A 12,016-nucleotide genomic window follows, 5' to 3' on the forward strand; every position below is an offset into this window, starting at 1 on the left:
ACCTTGTGCCAGGTCCAGTTATCCCTTATTAGTAGAATAGAGGTGTGTCTAGCAGCTTAGGCTGATAGAGGTAGCTATAGCAGAGCAGCTTAGGCTGAACTAGGAGACATGCAAAGCTCCTACCACACCACTTATATCATATAGCACTATAGCATAAGAAAACACAATACTCAGAGTTACTAAAAATAAAGGTACTTTATTTTAGTGACAATATGCCAAAAGTATCTCAGAGGATACCCTCACTTATGAGGTAAGTAATATACACAAATTATATGTACACAAACCAAAATCAGGTAAGTAACAGTAAGAAAAGTAGTGCAAACAATGTAGAATCACAATAGGATAGGTAGAAATAGGCTTACGGGCAACACAAACCATATACTCCAAAAGTGGAATGAGAATCACGAATAGACCCCAGGCCTATGGTAGGTTGTAGAGGGTTGCTGGGACTGTTAGAAAACACTAAGGGGGTTATTCCAACTTTGGAGGAGGTGGTAATCCGTCCCAAATGTGACGGATTTACCACCAGCCGTATTACAAGTTCCATAGGATATAATGGACTCGTAATACGGCTGGTGGTATATCCGTCACTTTACCGTCACTTTTGGGACGGATTACCACTTCCTCCAAAGTTGGAATAACCCCCTAAATGTGTCTAAGATACCCAAACCCAAGACCCTGAAAAGTAGGAGTAAAATTACCCTACTACCCCAGAAAGACAGTATTGTCGAGATAGGGGATTCTGCAAGAACAACAACTGCCAGCAAAACACTGAAGACGGATTCCTGGACCTGAGGACCTGTAAAGGAAGTGGACCAAGTCCAAGAGTCACGCAAGTGTCCGGGGGGGGGGGGTAGGAGCCCACTAAACCCCGGATGAAGGTGCAAAATGGCTGCCTCCAGGTGGATGAAGCCAAAGATTCTGCAACAGCAGAAGGTGCCAGGAACTTCTCCTTTGGTCAGAAGATGTCCCACGGCGTGCTGGAGGATGCAGAGTTGTTTCCATGCAGAAAGACCGCAAATAAGCCTTGCTAGCTGCAAGAGTCTTAGTTGAGGATTTTGGGTGCTGCTGGGGACCAGGAAGGACCAGGATGTCGCCCCTTGGAAGAGGAGACAGAGGGGGCGCTCAGCAACTCAGAGAGCCACCACAGAAGCAGGCAGCTCCCATAGAGGTACCGGAACAGGCACTTAGGAGATCTGAGGACAGCAGTAAACTCAGAGTCACAAAGGAGGGTCCCACGACGTTGGAGTCCAACTCAGCAAGTTGGGCAATGCAGGACGGAGTGCTGGGGACCCAGGCTAGGCTGTGCACAAAGGAATCCTTGGAAAAGTGCACAGAAGCCGGAGCAGCTGCAGATCACGCAGTACACAGGATTACTGTCTGGCGCAGGGAGGCAAGGACTTACCTCCACCAAATTTGGACAGAAGGGCCACTGGACTGTGGGAGACACTTGGACCCAGCTCCTGTGTTCCAGGGACCACGCTCGTCAGGATGAGAGGGGACCCAGAGCACCGGTGATGCAGAAGTTTGGTGCCTGCGTTAGCAGGGGGAAGATTCCGTCGACCTACGGGAGATTTCTTCTTGGCTTCCAGTGCAGGGTGAAAGCAGAGAGCCCTCAGAGCATGCACCACCAGGAAACAGTCGAGAAAGCCGACAGGATGAGGCACTACAATGTTGCTGGTAGTCATCTTGCTACTTTGTTGAGGTTTTGCAGGCGTCCTGGAGCAGTCAGCGGTCAATCCTTGGCAGAAGTCGAAGAGGGAAGTGCAGAGGAACTCTGGTGAGCTTTTGCATTTGTTATCTGAGGAATAGCCCAGAGGAGAGACCCTAAATAGCCCAAAAAGGAGGATTGGCTACTGAGAAAGGTAAGCACCTATCAGAGGGGGTCTCTGACGTCAACTGCTGGCACTGGCCACTCAGAGCTGTCCATTGTGCCCCAACACCTCTGTATCCAAGATGGCAGAGGTCTGGTACACACTGGAGGAGCTCTGGGCACCTCCCCTGAGAGGTACTGGTCAGGGGAGTGGTCACTCCCCTTTCCTTTGTCCAGTTTCGCGCCAGAGCAGGGCTGGGGGATCCCTGAACTGGTTTAGACTGGCTTATGCAGAGAGGGCAACATCTGTGCCCATCAAAGCATTTCCAGAGGCTGGGGGAGGGTACTCCTCCCCAGCCCTTCACACCTATTTCCAAAGGGAGAGGGTGTAACACCCTCTCTCAGAGGGAATCCTTTGTTCTGCCTTCCTGGGACCAGGCTTCCCATTGTGACGCTACACATAGGTAGTGACCTATATGTAGTGCACGTGTAATGGTGTCCCCGCATTCACAAAGTTCGGGGAATTTGCCCTGAATAATGTGGGGGCACCTTGGCTGGTGTTGGGTGCCCACACACTAAGTAATTGGCACCTAACCTTCACCAAGTGAGGGTTAGACATATAGGTGACTTTTAAGTTACTTATGTGCAGAGAAAAATGGCTGTGAAATAACGTGGACGTTATTTCACTCAGGCTGCAGTGGCAGTCCTATTTAAGAATTGTCTGAGCTCCCTGTGGGTGGCAAAAGAAATGCTGCAGCTCAGAGGGATCTCCTGGAACCCAAGTACCCTGGGTACCTAGGTACCATATACAAGGGAATTATAAGGGTGTTCCAGTGTGCCAATGATAATTGGTAAAATTGGTCACTAGCCTGCAGTGACAATTTTAAAAGCAGAGAGAGCATAAACACTGAGGTTCTGGTTAGCAGAGCCTCAGTGATACAGTTAGGCACCACACAGGGAACACATACAGGGCATGCTTTATGAGCACTGGGGTCCTGTCTAGCAGGATCCCAGTGGCACATAGGCAAAAACCAACATACATACACTGAAAATAGGTGTAACATGCCAGGCAAGATGGTACTTTCCTACAGTTAGGGTCACACATATGACTGCAGTGTGTATAAAATCAGGTGCACAACTGAGATGTTGATGAGGCAGCGCAAACTCCATCCCCTCGCCTCTTCGCCTCCATTAGCTACCACAATAGGGTCACAATCGAACCACTAGCCATAAGAGAGGGGCCCAGCATTCACACTCCTGCAGCAGCCTGACAGGCCAACACAAAACCAAAGAGAAACCAGCTAAAGAGAAGAACAATCTGGGCATAGTCTTGAGGAAGTAGGACACATGCAGGTCCCAGAGCCTTCAAACCCCACTCCAACGGGTCAGAGAATGCCTCACTGTCGGCACTCCTGCTAGAATTCAGGCCTTTTACAAAACAAGTGATGGGTTTCAGAAAGGAATGTAGGGAACATGTGCCCTCGTGGGAAGCAAGCAAAGGATACAGGATGCTGAAGCATGGACAGAGGGGATGGGGCAAAGCACAAGTGACACCGATGGCATCCTGAGGGCCAGGGCGTTCCTCTGTCTCCACTAACAAAACTACAGGACTGCAATGAGGACACAGAGGACAGGATGCAGCAGAACAATGTGTGGATCACCGGCATTTCAGAATTAGAAGGGAAAGGCCGACTAGCGGCAGGGGTCAAGAGTTGCACCTACAAAAATGAACCTACCAGGTGACACCAGATATAACAAAGTCAGGGTCCATGCTATATTCAGAGGGAAGGAGCTCTGCACATAAGTCTTGAGTTAGGTAGGAGGTAAGTTCATTTTTTCTTGTTAGGTCCTAACAGGACTGTTGCAGTCCTTCCTCAACTGTATCTGCCAGGCTCCACCCATCTCAGAGACCCTACCATTCCAGACATCAACACACTCTACAGTTCCACACTCAGCATTCCACATCATGCCCAGTTAGCCCATGTATCACAGACACAACACATCCCCAGAGCATCCCCGCCAAGAACACATCACAGGACACCTGCGAGATGTTCTCTGGCTCCCCGTCAAAAAAAGGATCAACTTCAATCTCCTCGTACACACCTACAGGGCCCATCACAACCTTAACCACTGCATCACCTTTTACTCCTGTGCCAGACCTCGCCGCTCCTCCCAGCAGTCGCTCACCACCGTACCCCGCATAAGGAAGTCCTCGGCTGGAGGGAGATCGCTCTCCTACCTCGTGGCAACATATTGGAACACCTTACCTCTCCACCTCCGACAGTTGCCATCGCTACCTCAATTCAGGAAGGACCGCAAGACCTGGCTTTTCGACTGAACCCTGAGGACATACCCCAAGGCGCCTTGAGACCCAACGGGTGAGTAGCGCGCCCTGAAAATAATGATTGATTGATTTAGTGCCTCACCCACAGGACAAATCCGACACACACATCACTGAATCATCCCCTTTTCCTACACCCAGGACTCAAGTCAAACAATCGACCAAGTCATCCAGAACCTGCAAATTTCATGTGCTGTATGTTTCATATGTTAATCATATTATTACATAAAATGTTAGTCATTAAAAGGATTACGCAGCCACAGTTTGACATCAGCGAAGATATAAAGATCTATAGTTAAAAGTTCTTGGGATGAAAGAAAGTTTTGAAAAAGTTTCCTAGAGAGGTCCAGACCGTTCTCACCACGAAGAGGTGTAACCAGAGAGATGCAGCCCCTGTGTTGCGGGGGGGCCTTCTCCAATGGGGACCGAGATGGCGGCTTAGACCACTGCTCAACAGGAGTGACTCTGCCCTCTCAAAGGCGGGAACAAGAACCGTTCCACTGAAGCTGTAGACATCAGTTTGCAGATTATAACACTCACTCCTCTCAGAAACCTCCCCAGTGAGCCGAACGGGCTGGGAGCCACTTGGTGGCCTGGCACTGAGTTATGCAAAATCCTGAGTTCACATCCAGAGGTGCGTTGATGCAGCACCGTTAAATAAAACTATCTAACACACGGCACAACATGGTGAATTAAACATGTATGGACTGGTTGTGAAAGGTCTGCATTGCTTGCTAACCGATAGCTAATTCTTTTGGCACAAAGAGAAGTTCTCAGTGTCTTTCATGACTTCCCAGAATGATTCATATGCTGATATTATTAAATAGTGTTGCAAGCCTGGGAAAGCAAGTCCTTGAATATAAACTGCTTGCTGCAATGCGCAGCTCCCAAACCCGAAGGGCCCAAACCTCGTGTCCCTCCCAATACAGACTCAAGCACTCCGACCCCACGTCACTTCCGGCGCCCCATAGTGCTGGCTCGAGAGGGAACAAGGTGCTAAACACACTGACCAAGGCTCTTCCTCCTGACTCCAGTGAGTCCACGTGGGCTCCGGCGCACACTGAGCTTTCACACCAGGGTTATTTCATTATGAGATATGAAGTTTCATGGAGAGCGGGTTTCCTCATCTTGAGCCTTCCCCGAAACACACCTGGGATCCAGGGGATACTTGGTCGTACGGTGCCCACAACTGAACAGAGAGTGGAGGACGGGGTGGGGGCGGCTAGGGGATGGGTGGAGCCCAGGTCACTCATTTCCCTAAGTCTTCATGCTTCTTTGGGGGTGTAGGCTTCAGATGTAGGGGACTCACCCACAGGCCTGGCCTTGGCACTCACCTAGCTAGTGTACCCTGGACTAGACGTCGGTGGTCCACACCTCTCCCTAGGATGCCGCGATGGCCCCTCCAGTGAGGCCGTAGTGCGTTCAGTCGCACAACATCTGGAGATGCCCTTTTTGTATGTTTGGCTGTTTTGCTTCAGAATATATATATATTTTTTGCCATGAAGAGTCTCAACTTTCTTGCCAACTTCTATACTTTGTGCACCAGAATTGGAAAATGAATGTTGGTTTTGAACATCACCTTTCCAGGCCGCCTCCTACAGAATGTTACTTTTCCTGTGGCATGCCTCGTTCTGGTGACATGCACACATCTACGATGCCACTGTGTCCACGCCGACATACGTCGCCCACACTCAAGGTATCTGCCAGTTCTGTACAACTTGAGACCCAAACTCACCTCCTCCTTCCCTTAGGCTCCTCCTCGTCCAGGGCCAACACATCCCGTCACCTCTGATTAGAGTTTAATCTGTGAAAAAAGGGCCATGATTTGAATGGTGCAGCAGGTGCAGTGGCACAGGGGACAGCAGCTCTAGGAAACTCACTGAACACAGATGATTGCTATATTTTACTACTACCCCAACTCAAAAACAGCTGTGGTCAATATCCCCCCATTCCTTAGTGACCCTCCGCCATCCCAGAGCCCCCTGTGGTGCAGTGTGAGTGCCGCCGAGCTTCCTCACCCTCCCCTCCCCCCTCTCACGGGTTTCCTCCCTCGCAGGCTTCCTCTCCTCACCTAGGACACTGGCACATACGGATCACCTTTCTTCACAATACAGGTAGCTTTTATAAAAAGCGCTTTAAAGTTCTATGAAGTATTTCAGTGCTTTATAACAGCACCAGTTTTATTGCAGAAAGGCACATTTTTATGGCACTTAAAAGTGGCCAGGATCACAGGATGTTTAGCCGATGCCGAGACTCAAACTCGGTACCCCAAGTCGACAGCTCTTTGTGTTACTCCACATCTTTATTATAGTCATCTGTAATATGTACAAACAACTATGACATCTACAATTGATTTTGCATAGGTGAAATCTATTGGCTTTGCCAATGCTTGTTTTTTATTATTACATGTGTTACGATCTTGAAATGCATACCTTCAGGATGTGCAATGTATGAAAACATCTCGAACATTTGATTTTACTAGAATGTCCTCCATGTAGAAAAGCAACCCAGGCCATCCAGAGGGTGCACATAACTGACTTTCCTCTTCTTTCACTATTGGCATTGTCAGGGTGGTGGAAGCAAGAACATTTCAGAATCCATGTTTGAGAACTTTTCCTTAAAAAAAAAAACTTGTGCAGATTTAGACTGATGTACTACTTCGACTAAAATGAAACAGTTCTGCATGTGCATCAGATTCATTTTTTTGAATTTTTGATGATACTTCATATTTTACACTTTTGTTGCAGAATGTCTTTAAAAATGATGGTGGCCCAAAGGTTTACTGTGCCTTACACCCTAGTTACTTGCTTTCTTTCATGTCGATTAACTTGTAAATACATTTTTCCTGTTTTGAACAGGGGGCCACATGCAGAGATCAGGAGTGCGCTTGCGTCCCCCAGACTATAGATCTACAGGGGCGTTATAGTATAGATTATATAGCAGCGGTGGATCCAGGCCAGCGTAGCTGCAAGAAAAAATAAATGCTATAACGCAGTCAACACTGGCTGTGTGGTAAAGCCTTTTATTTTCACTTCCATCCATTTGGAAGATGGCTAAAACATTGGCAAAGCCATTAGATCTCTCATAGGCAAGACCTATTGACTTTGCCAATGTTCGCATAACTTTCCTTTATTCATTTATCATGAGATGCCGTCTGTCTGCGAGCAAAGAAATGAACCAAAACTGACGTCTATCATAATACTCATTGTCACCTATTTTCCTAGGAGGCGCAGTTTACCAGATGTAATGCACTGGCTGACTGTGATTGGCTCCGCCCCTTATGACGCCGTCCTTTGATACCACAAAGTAAATGAAACCACAAAGTAAATGAAACCACAAAGTAAATGAAACCACAAAGTAAATGAAACCACAAAGTAAACTCTGCCCAACTCTGTTTGCGTAATAATTATTGGGCGGGGTGGAGCTGACTTCGGAACAAGTTGTAGTGCTGACAAGATAATAATGGGTTTGGTTCTTTCCCACATTTCATAACCCTTTAAATAAGAAAGGAGGACGGTGTTGATCCAGACAACGGCTGAATACACCATGAGGACGTGGGTTGGAGCCGTCCTTCTGCTGGGGCTGGTGGCGCTCAGCTGGAGGCCACCCGGAGCCTGTGCTCAGATGCCCCCCTGTGAGTATCAAGAGTGGGTGTTACATCCTGGGCAGGACAAGGCTGTGGACAGCTGCATGGGGCCTGTGAGTACAAAGAGTGGGTGTCACATCCTGGCCGCTAGAGGGCTGTGGACTGCTGCCTCCTGTCTGTGAGTACAAAGGGCTGTGGAGAGCTGCCTCTGGTCTGTGAGTAAAAGAGTGGGTGTCACGTCCTGGCCGGTAGAGAGCTGTGGACAGCTGCCTCCTGTCTGTGGGTACAAAGGTCTGTGGAGAGCTGCCTCTGGTCTGTGAGTAAAAGAGTGGGTGTCACGTCCTGGCCGGTAGAGAGCTGTGGACTGCTGCCTCCTGTCTGTGAGTACAAAGGGCTGTGGACAGCTGCCTCTGGTTTGTGAATACAAAGGGCTGTGTACAGCTGCCTCGGGCCTGTGAGTGAAAGAGTGAGTGTCACCTCCTGGGCAGGACAAGGCTGTGGACAGCTGCATGGGGCCTGTGAGTACAAAGAGTGGGTGTCACATCCTGGCCGCTAGAGGGCTGTGGACTGCTGCCTCCTGTCTGTGAGTACAAAGGGCTGTGGAGAGCTGCCTCTGGTCTGTGAGTAAAAGAGTGGGTGTCACGTCCTGGCCGGTAGAGAGCTGTGGACTGCTGCCTCCTGTCTGTGAGTACAAAGGGCTGTGGACAGCTGCCTCTGGTTTGTGAATACAAAGGGCTGTGTACAGCTGCCTCGGGCCTGTGAGTGAAAGAGTGAGTGTCACCTCCTGGGCAGGACAAGGCTGTGGACAGCTGCATGGGGCCTGTGAGTACAAAGAGTGGGTGTCACATCCTGGCCGCTAGAGGGCTGTGGACTGCTGCCTCCTGTCTGTGAGTACAAAGGGCTGTGGACAGCTGCCTCTGGTTTGTGAATACAAAGGGCTGTGTACAGCTGCCTCGGGCCTGTGAGTGAAAGAGTGAGTGTCACCTCCTGGGCAGGACAAGGCTGTGGACAGCTGCATGGGGCCTGTGAGTACAAAGAGTGGGTGTCACATCCTGGCCGCTAGAGGGCTGTGGACTGCTGCCTCCTGTCTGTGAGTACAAAGGGCTGTGGACAGCTGCCTCTGGTTTGTGAATACAAAGGGCTGTGTACAGCTGCCTCGGGCCTGTGAGTGAAAGAGTGAGTGTCACCTCCTGGGCAGGACAAGGCTGTGGACAGCTGCATGGGGCCTGTGAGTACAAAGAGTGGGTGTCACATCCTGGCCGCTAGAGGGCTGTGGACTGCTGCCTCCTGTCTGTGAGTACAAAGGGCTGTGGACAGCTGCCTCTGGTTTGTGAATACAAAGGGCTGTGTACAGCTGCCTCGGGCCTGTGAGTGAAAGAGTGAGTGTCACCTCCTGGGCAGGACAAGGCTGTGGACAGCTGCATGGGGCCTGTGAGTACAAAGAGTGGGTGTCACATCCTGGCCGCTAGAGGGCTGTGGACTGCTGCCTCCTGTCTGTGAGTACAAAGGGCTGTGGACAGCTGCCTCTGGTTTGTGAATACAAAGGGCTGTGTACAGCTGCCTCGGGCCTGTGAGTGAAAGAGTGAGTGTCACCTCCTGGGCAGGACAAGGCTGTGGACAGCTGCATGGGGCCTGTGAGTACAAAGAGTGGGTGTCACATCCTGGCCGCTAGAGGGCTGTGGACTGCTGCCTCCTGTCTGTGAGTACAAAGGGCTGTGGACAGCTGCCTCTGGTTTGTGAATACAAAGGGCTGTGTACAGCTGCCTCGGGCCTGTGAGTGAAAGAGTGAGTGTCACCTCCTGGGCAGGACAAGGCTGTGGACAGCTGCATGGGGCCTGTGAGTACAAAGAGTGGGTGTCACATCCTGGCCGCTAGAGGGCTGTGGACTGCTGCCTCCTGTCTGTGAGTACAAAGGGCTGTGGACAGCTGCCTCTGGTTTGTGAATACAAAGGGCTGTGTACAGCTGCCTCGGGCCTGTGAGTGAAAGAGTGAGTGTCACCTCCTGGGCAGGACAAGGCTGTGGACAGCTGCATGGGGCCTGTGAGTACAAAGAGTGGGTGTCACATCCTGGCCGCTAGAGGGCTGTGGACTGCTGCCTCCTGTCTGTGAGTACAAAGGGCTGTGGACAGCTGCCTCTGGTTTGTGAATACAAAGGGCTGTGTACAGCTGCCTCGGGCCTGTGAGTGAAAGAGTGAGTGTCACCTCCTGGGCAGGACAAGGCTGTGGACAGCTGCATGGGGCCTGTGAGTACAAAGAGTGGGTGTCACATCCTGGCCGCTAGAGGGCTGTGGGCTGCTGCCTCCTGTCTGGGAGTACAAAGGGCTGTGGAGAGCTGCCTCTGGTCTGTGAGTAAAAGAGTGGGTGTCACGTCCTGGCCGGTAGAGAGCTGTGGACAGCTGCCTCCTGTCTGTGGGTACAAAGGGATGTGGACAGCTGCCTCGGGTCTGTGAATACAAAGGGCTGTGGACAGCTGCCTCGGGTCTGTGAGTACAAAGGGCTGTGGACAGCTGCCTCGGGTCTGTGAGTACAAAGAGTGGGTGTTACGTCCTGGCCGGTAGAGGGCTGTGGACAGCTGCCTCGGGTCTGTGAGTATAAAGGGCTGTGGACTGCTGCCTCCTGTCTGTGAGTACAAAGGGTTGTGGACAGCTGCCTCGGGTCTGTGAGTACAAAGGGCTGTGGACAGCTGCCTCGGGTCTGTGAGTACAAAGAGTGGGTGTCACATCCTGGCCGGTAGAGGGCTGTGGACAGCTGCCTCGGGTCTGTGAGTACAAAGGGCTGTGGACAGCTGCCTCGGGTCTGTGAGTACAAAGGGCTGTGGACTGCTGCCTCCTGTCTGTGAGTACAAAGGGTTGTGGACAGCTGCCTCGGGTCTGTGAGTACAAAGGGCTGTGGACAGCTGCCTCGGGTCTGTGAGTACAAAGAGTGGGTGTCACATCCTGGCCGGTAGAGGGCTGTGGACAGCTGCCTCGGGTCTGTGAGTACAAAGGGCTGTGGACAGCTGCCTCGGGTCTGTGAGTACAAAGAGTGGGTGTTACGTCCTGGCCGGTAGAGGGCTGTGGACAGCTGCCTCGGGTCTGTGAGTACAAAGGGCTGTGGACTGCTGCCTCCTGTCTGTGAGTACAAAGGGTTGTGGACAGCTGCCTCGGGTCTGTGAGTACAAAGGGCTGTGGACAGCTGCCTCGGGTCTGTGAGTACAAAGAGTGGGTGTCACATCCTGGCCGGTAGAGGGCTGTGGACAGCTGCCTCGGGTCTGTGAGTACAAAGGTCTGTGGACATCTGCCTCGGGTCTGTGAATACAAAGGGCTGTGTACAGCTGCCTCGAGTTTGTGAGTACAAAGAGTGGGTGTTACGTCCTGGGCAGGACAGGACTGTGGACAGCTGCCTCGGGTATGTGAGTACAAAGGGCTGTGGACAGCTGCCTGTGATCTGTGAGTACAAAAGTGGATGTCACGTCCTGGCCGGTAGAGAGCTGTGGACTGCTGCCTCGGGTCTGTGAGTACAAAGAGTGGGTGTCATGTCCAGGGCGGAACAGGGTTGTGGACAGCTGCCTCGGGTCTGTGAATACAAAGGGCTGTGGAAAGCTGCCTCAGGTCTGTGAGTACAAAGAGTGGGTGTCATGTCCAGGGTGGAACAGGGCTGTGGACAGCTGCCTCGCGTCTGTGAGTACAAAGGGCTGTGGAAAGCTGCCTCAGGTCTGTGAGTACCACGAGTGGGTGTCACAGGCGGGGCAGGGCGCCACTTTATAAGTCTGGCATGGCGATTTTGGCCTGGTTGGGCCACATTAGCGTAAATAAAAATGACGCTAATATGGCACAAGGAGGCGCTAGGCCCTCCTAAATCTGGGCCTAAGTGTGTGTGTCTGTTTGTGTTTGTATGAGTCTGCCTGTGTGTCTACTTGGTGCATGTATGTGCTGCATGCTCTTTGTGTGTTAGGAACTCTGTGTGTGCAAATGTACATCTGGGTGCTGTGTGAGTATATGTCTGTGTGTTGTGCATGTGTGTCTTCCAGTTTGTCTGCTCTGTATGTGTGTGTGTGTTTGTGTGCTGTGTCTGTGTGTGTTCGTATGAGTCTCCCTGTCTGACTGTGCTGTATGTGTGTGTGTCTGTGTGCTGTGTCTGCATGCATTTATATGTGTCTCCCTGTGTGACTGTGCTGCAAGTATGTGTGTCTGTGTGCTGTGTTTGTGTGTGTCTCCCTGTCTGTGCTGTATATATGTGTGTGTCTGTGTGCTGTGTCTGCATGTCTGCCTTCCTGTGTGCGCTGTGTGTGTTGCGT

The 12,016-nt window shown here is 51.2% G+C and overlaps 1 long non-coding RNA gene across 1 annotated transcript in view; it reads left to right on the plus strand.

Moving 5' to 3' along the window:
• The first annotated feature begins 7,636 nt into the window (after positions 1-7,636).
• Positions 7,637-12,016, plus strand: part of LOC138295226 (uncharacterized) — a 32,937-nt gene continuing 28,557 nt past the window's right edge. The window contains exon 1 of the long non-coding RNA XR_011203546.1: positions 7,637-7,788. This is a non-coding gene — a long non-coding RNA (uncharacterized lncRNA). The remainder of the gene's footprint in view (positions 7,789-12,016) is intronic.

The sequence above is a fragment of the Pleurodeles waltl genome, chromosome 5, assembly GCF_031143425.1.
Source record: "Pleurodeles waltl isolate 20211129_DDA chromosome 5, aPleWal1.hap1.20221129, whole genome shotgun sequence".
Classification (NCBI taxonomy): Eukaryota; Metazoa; Chordata; class Amphibia; order Caudata; family Salamandridae; genus Pleurodeles; species Pleurodeles waltl.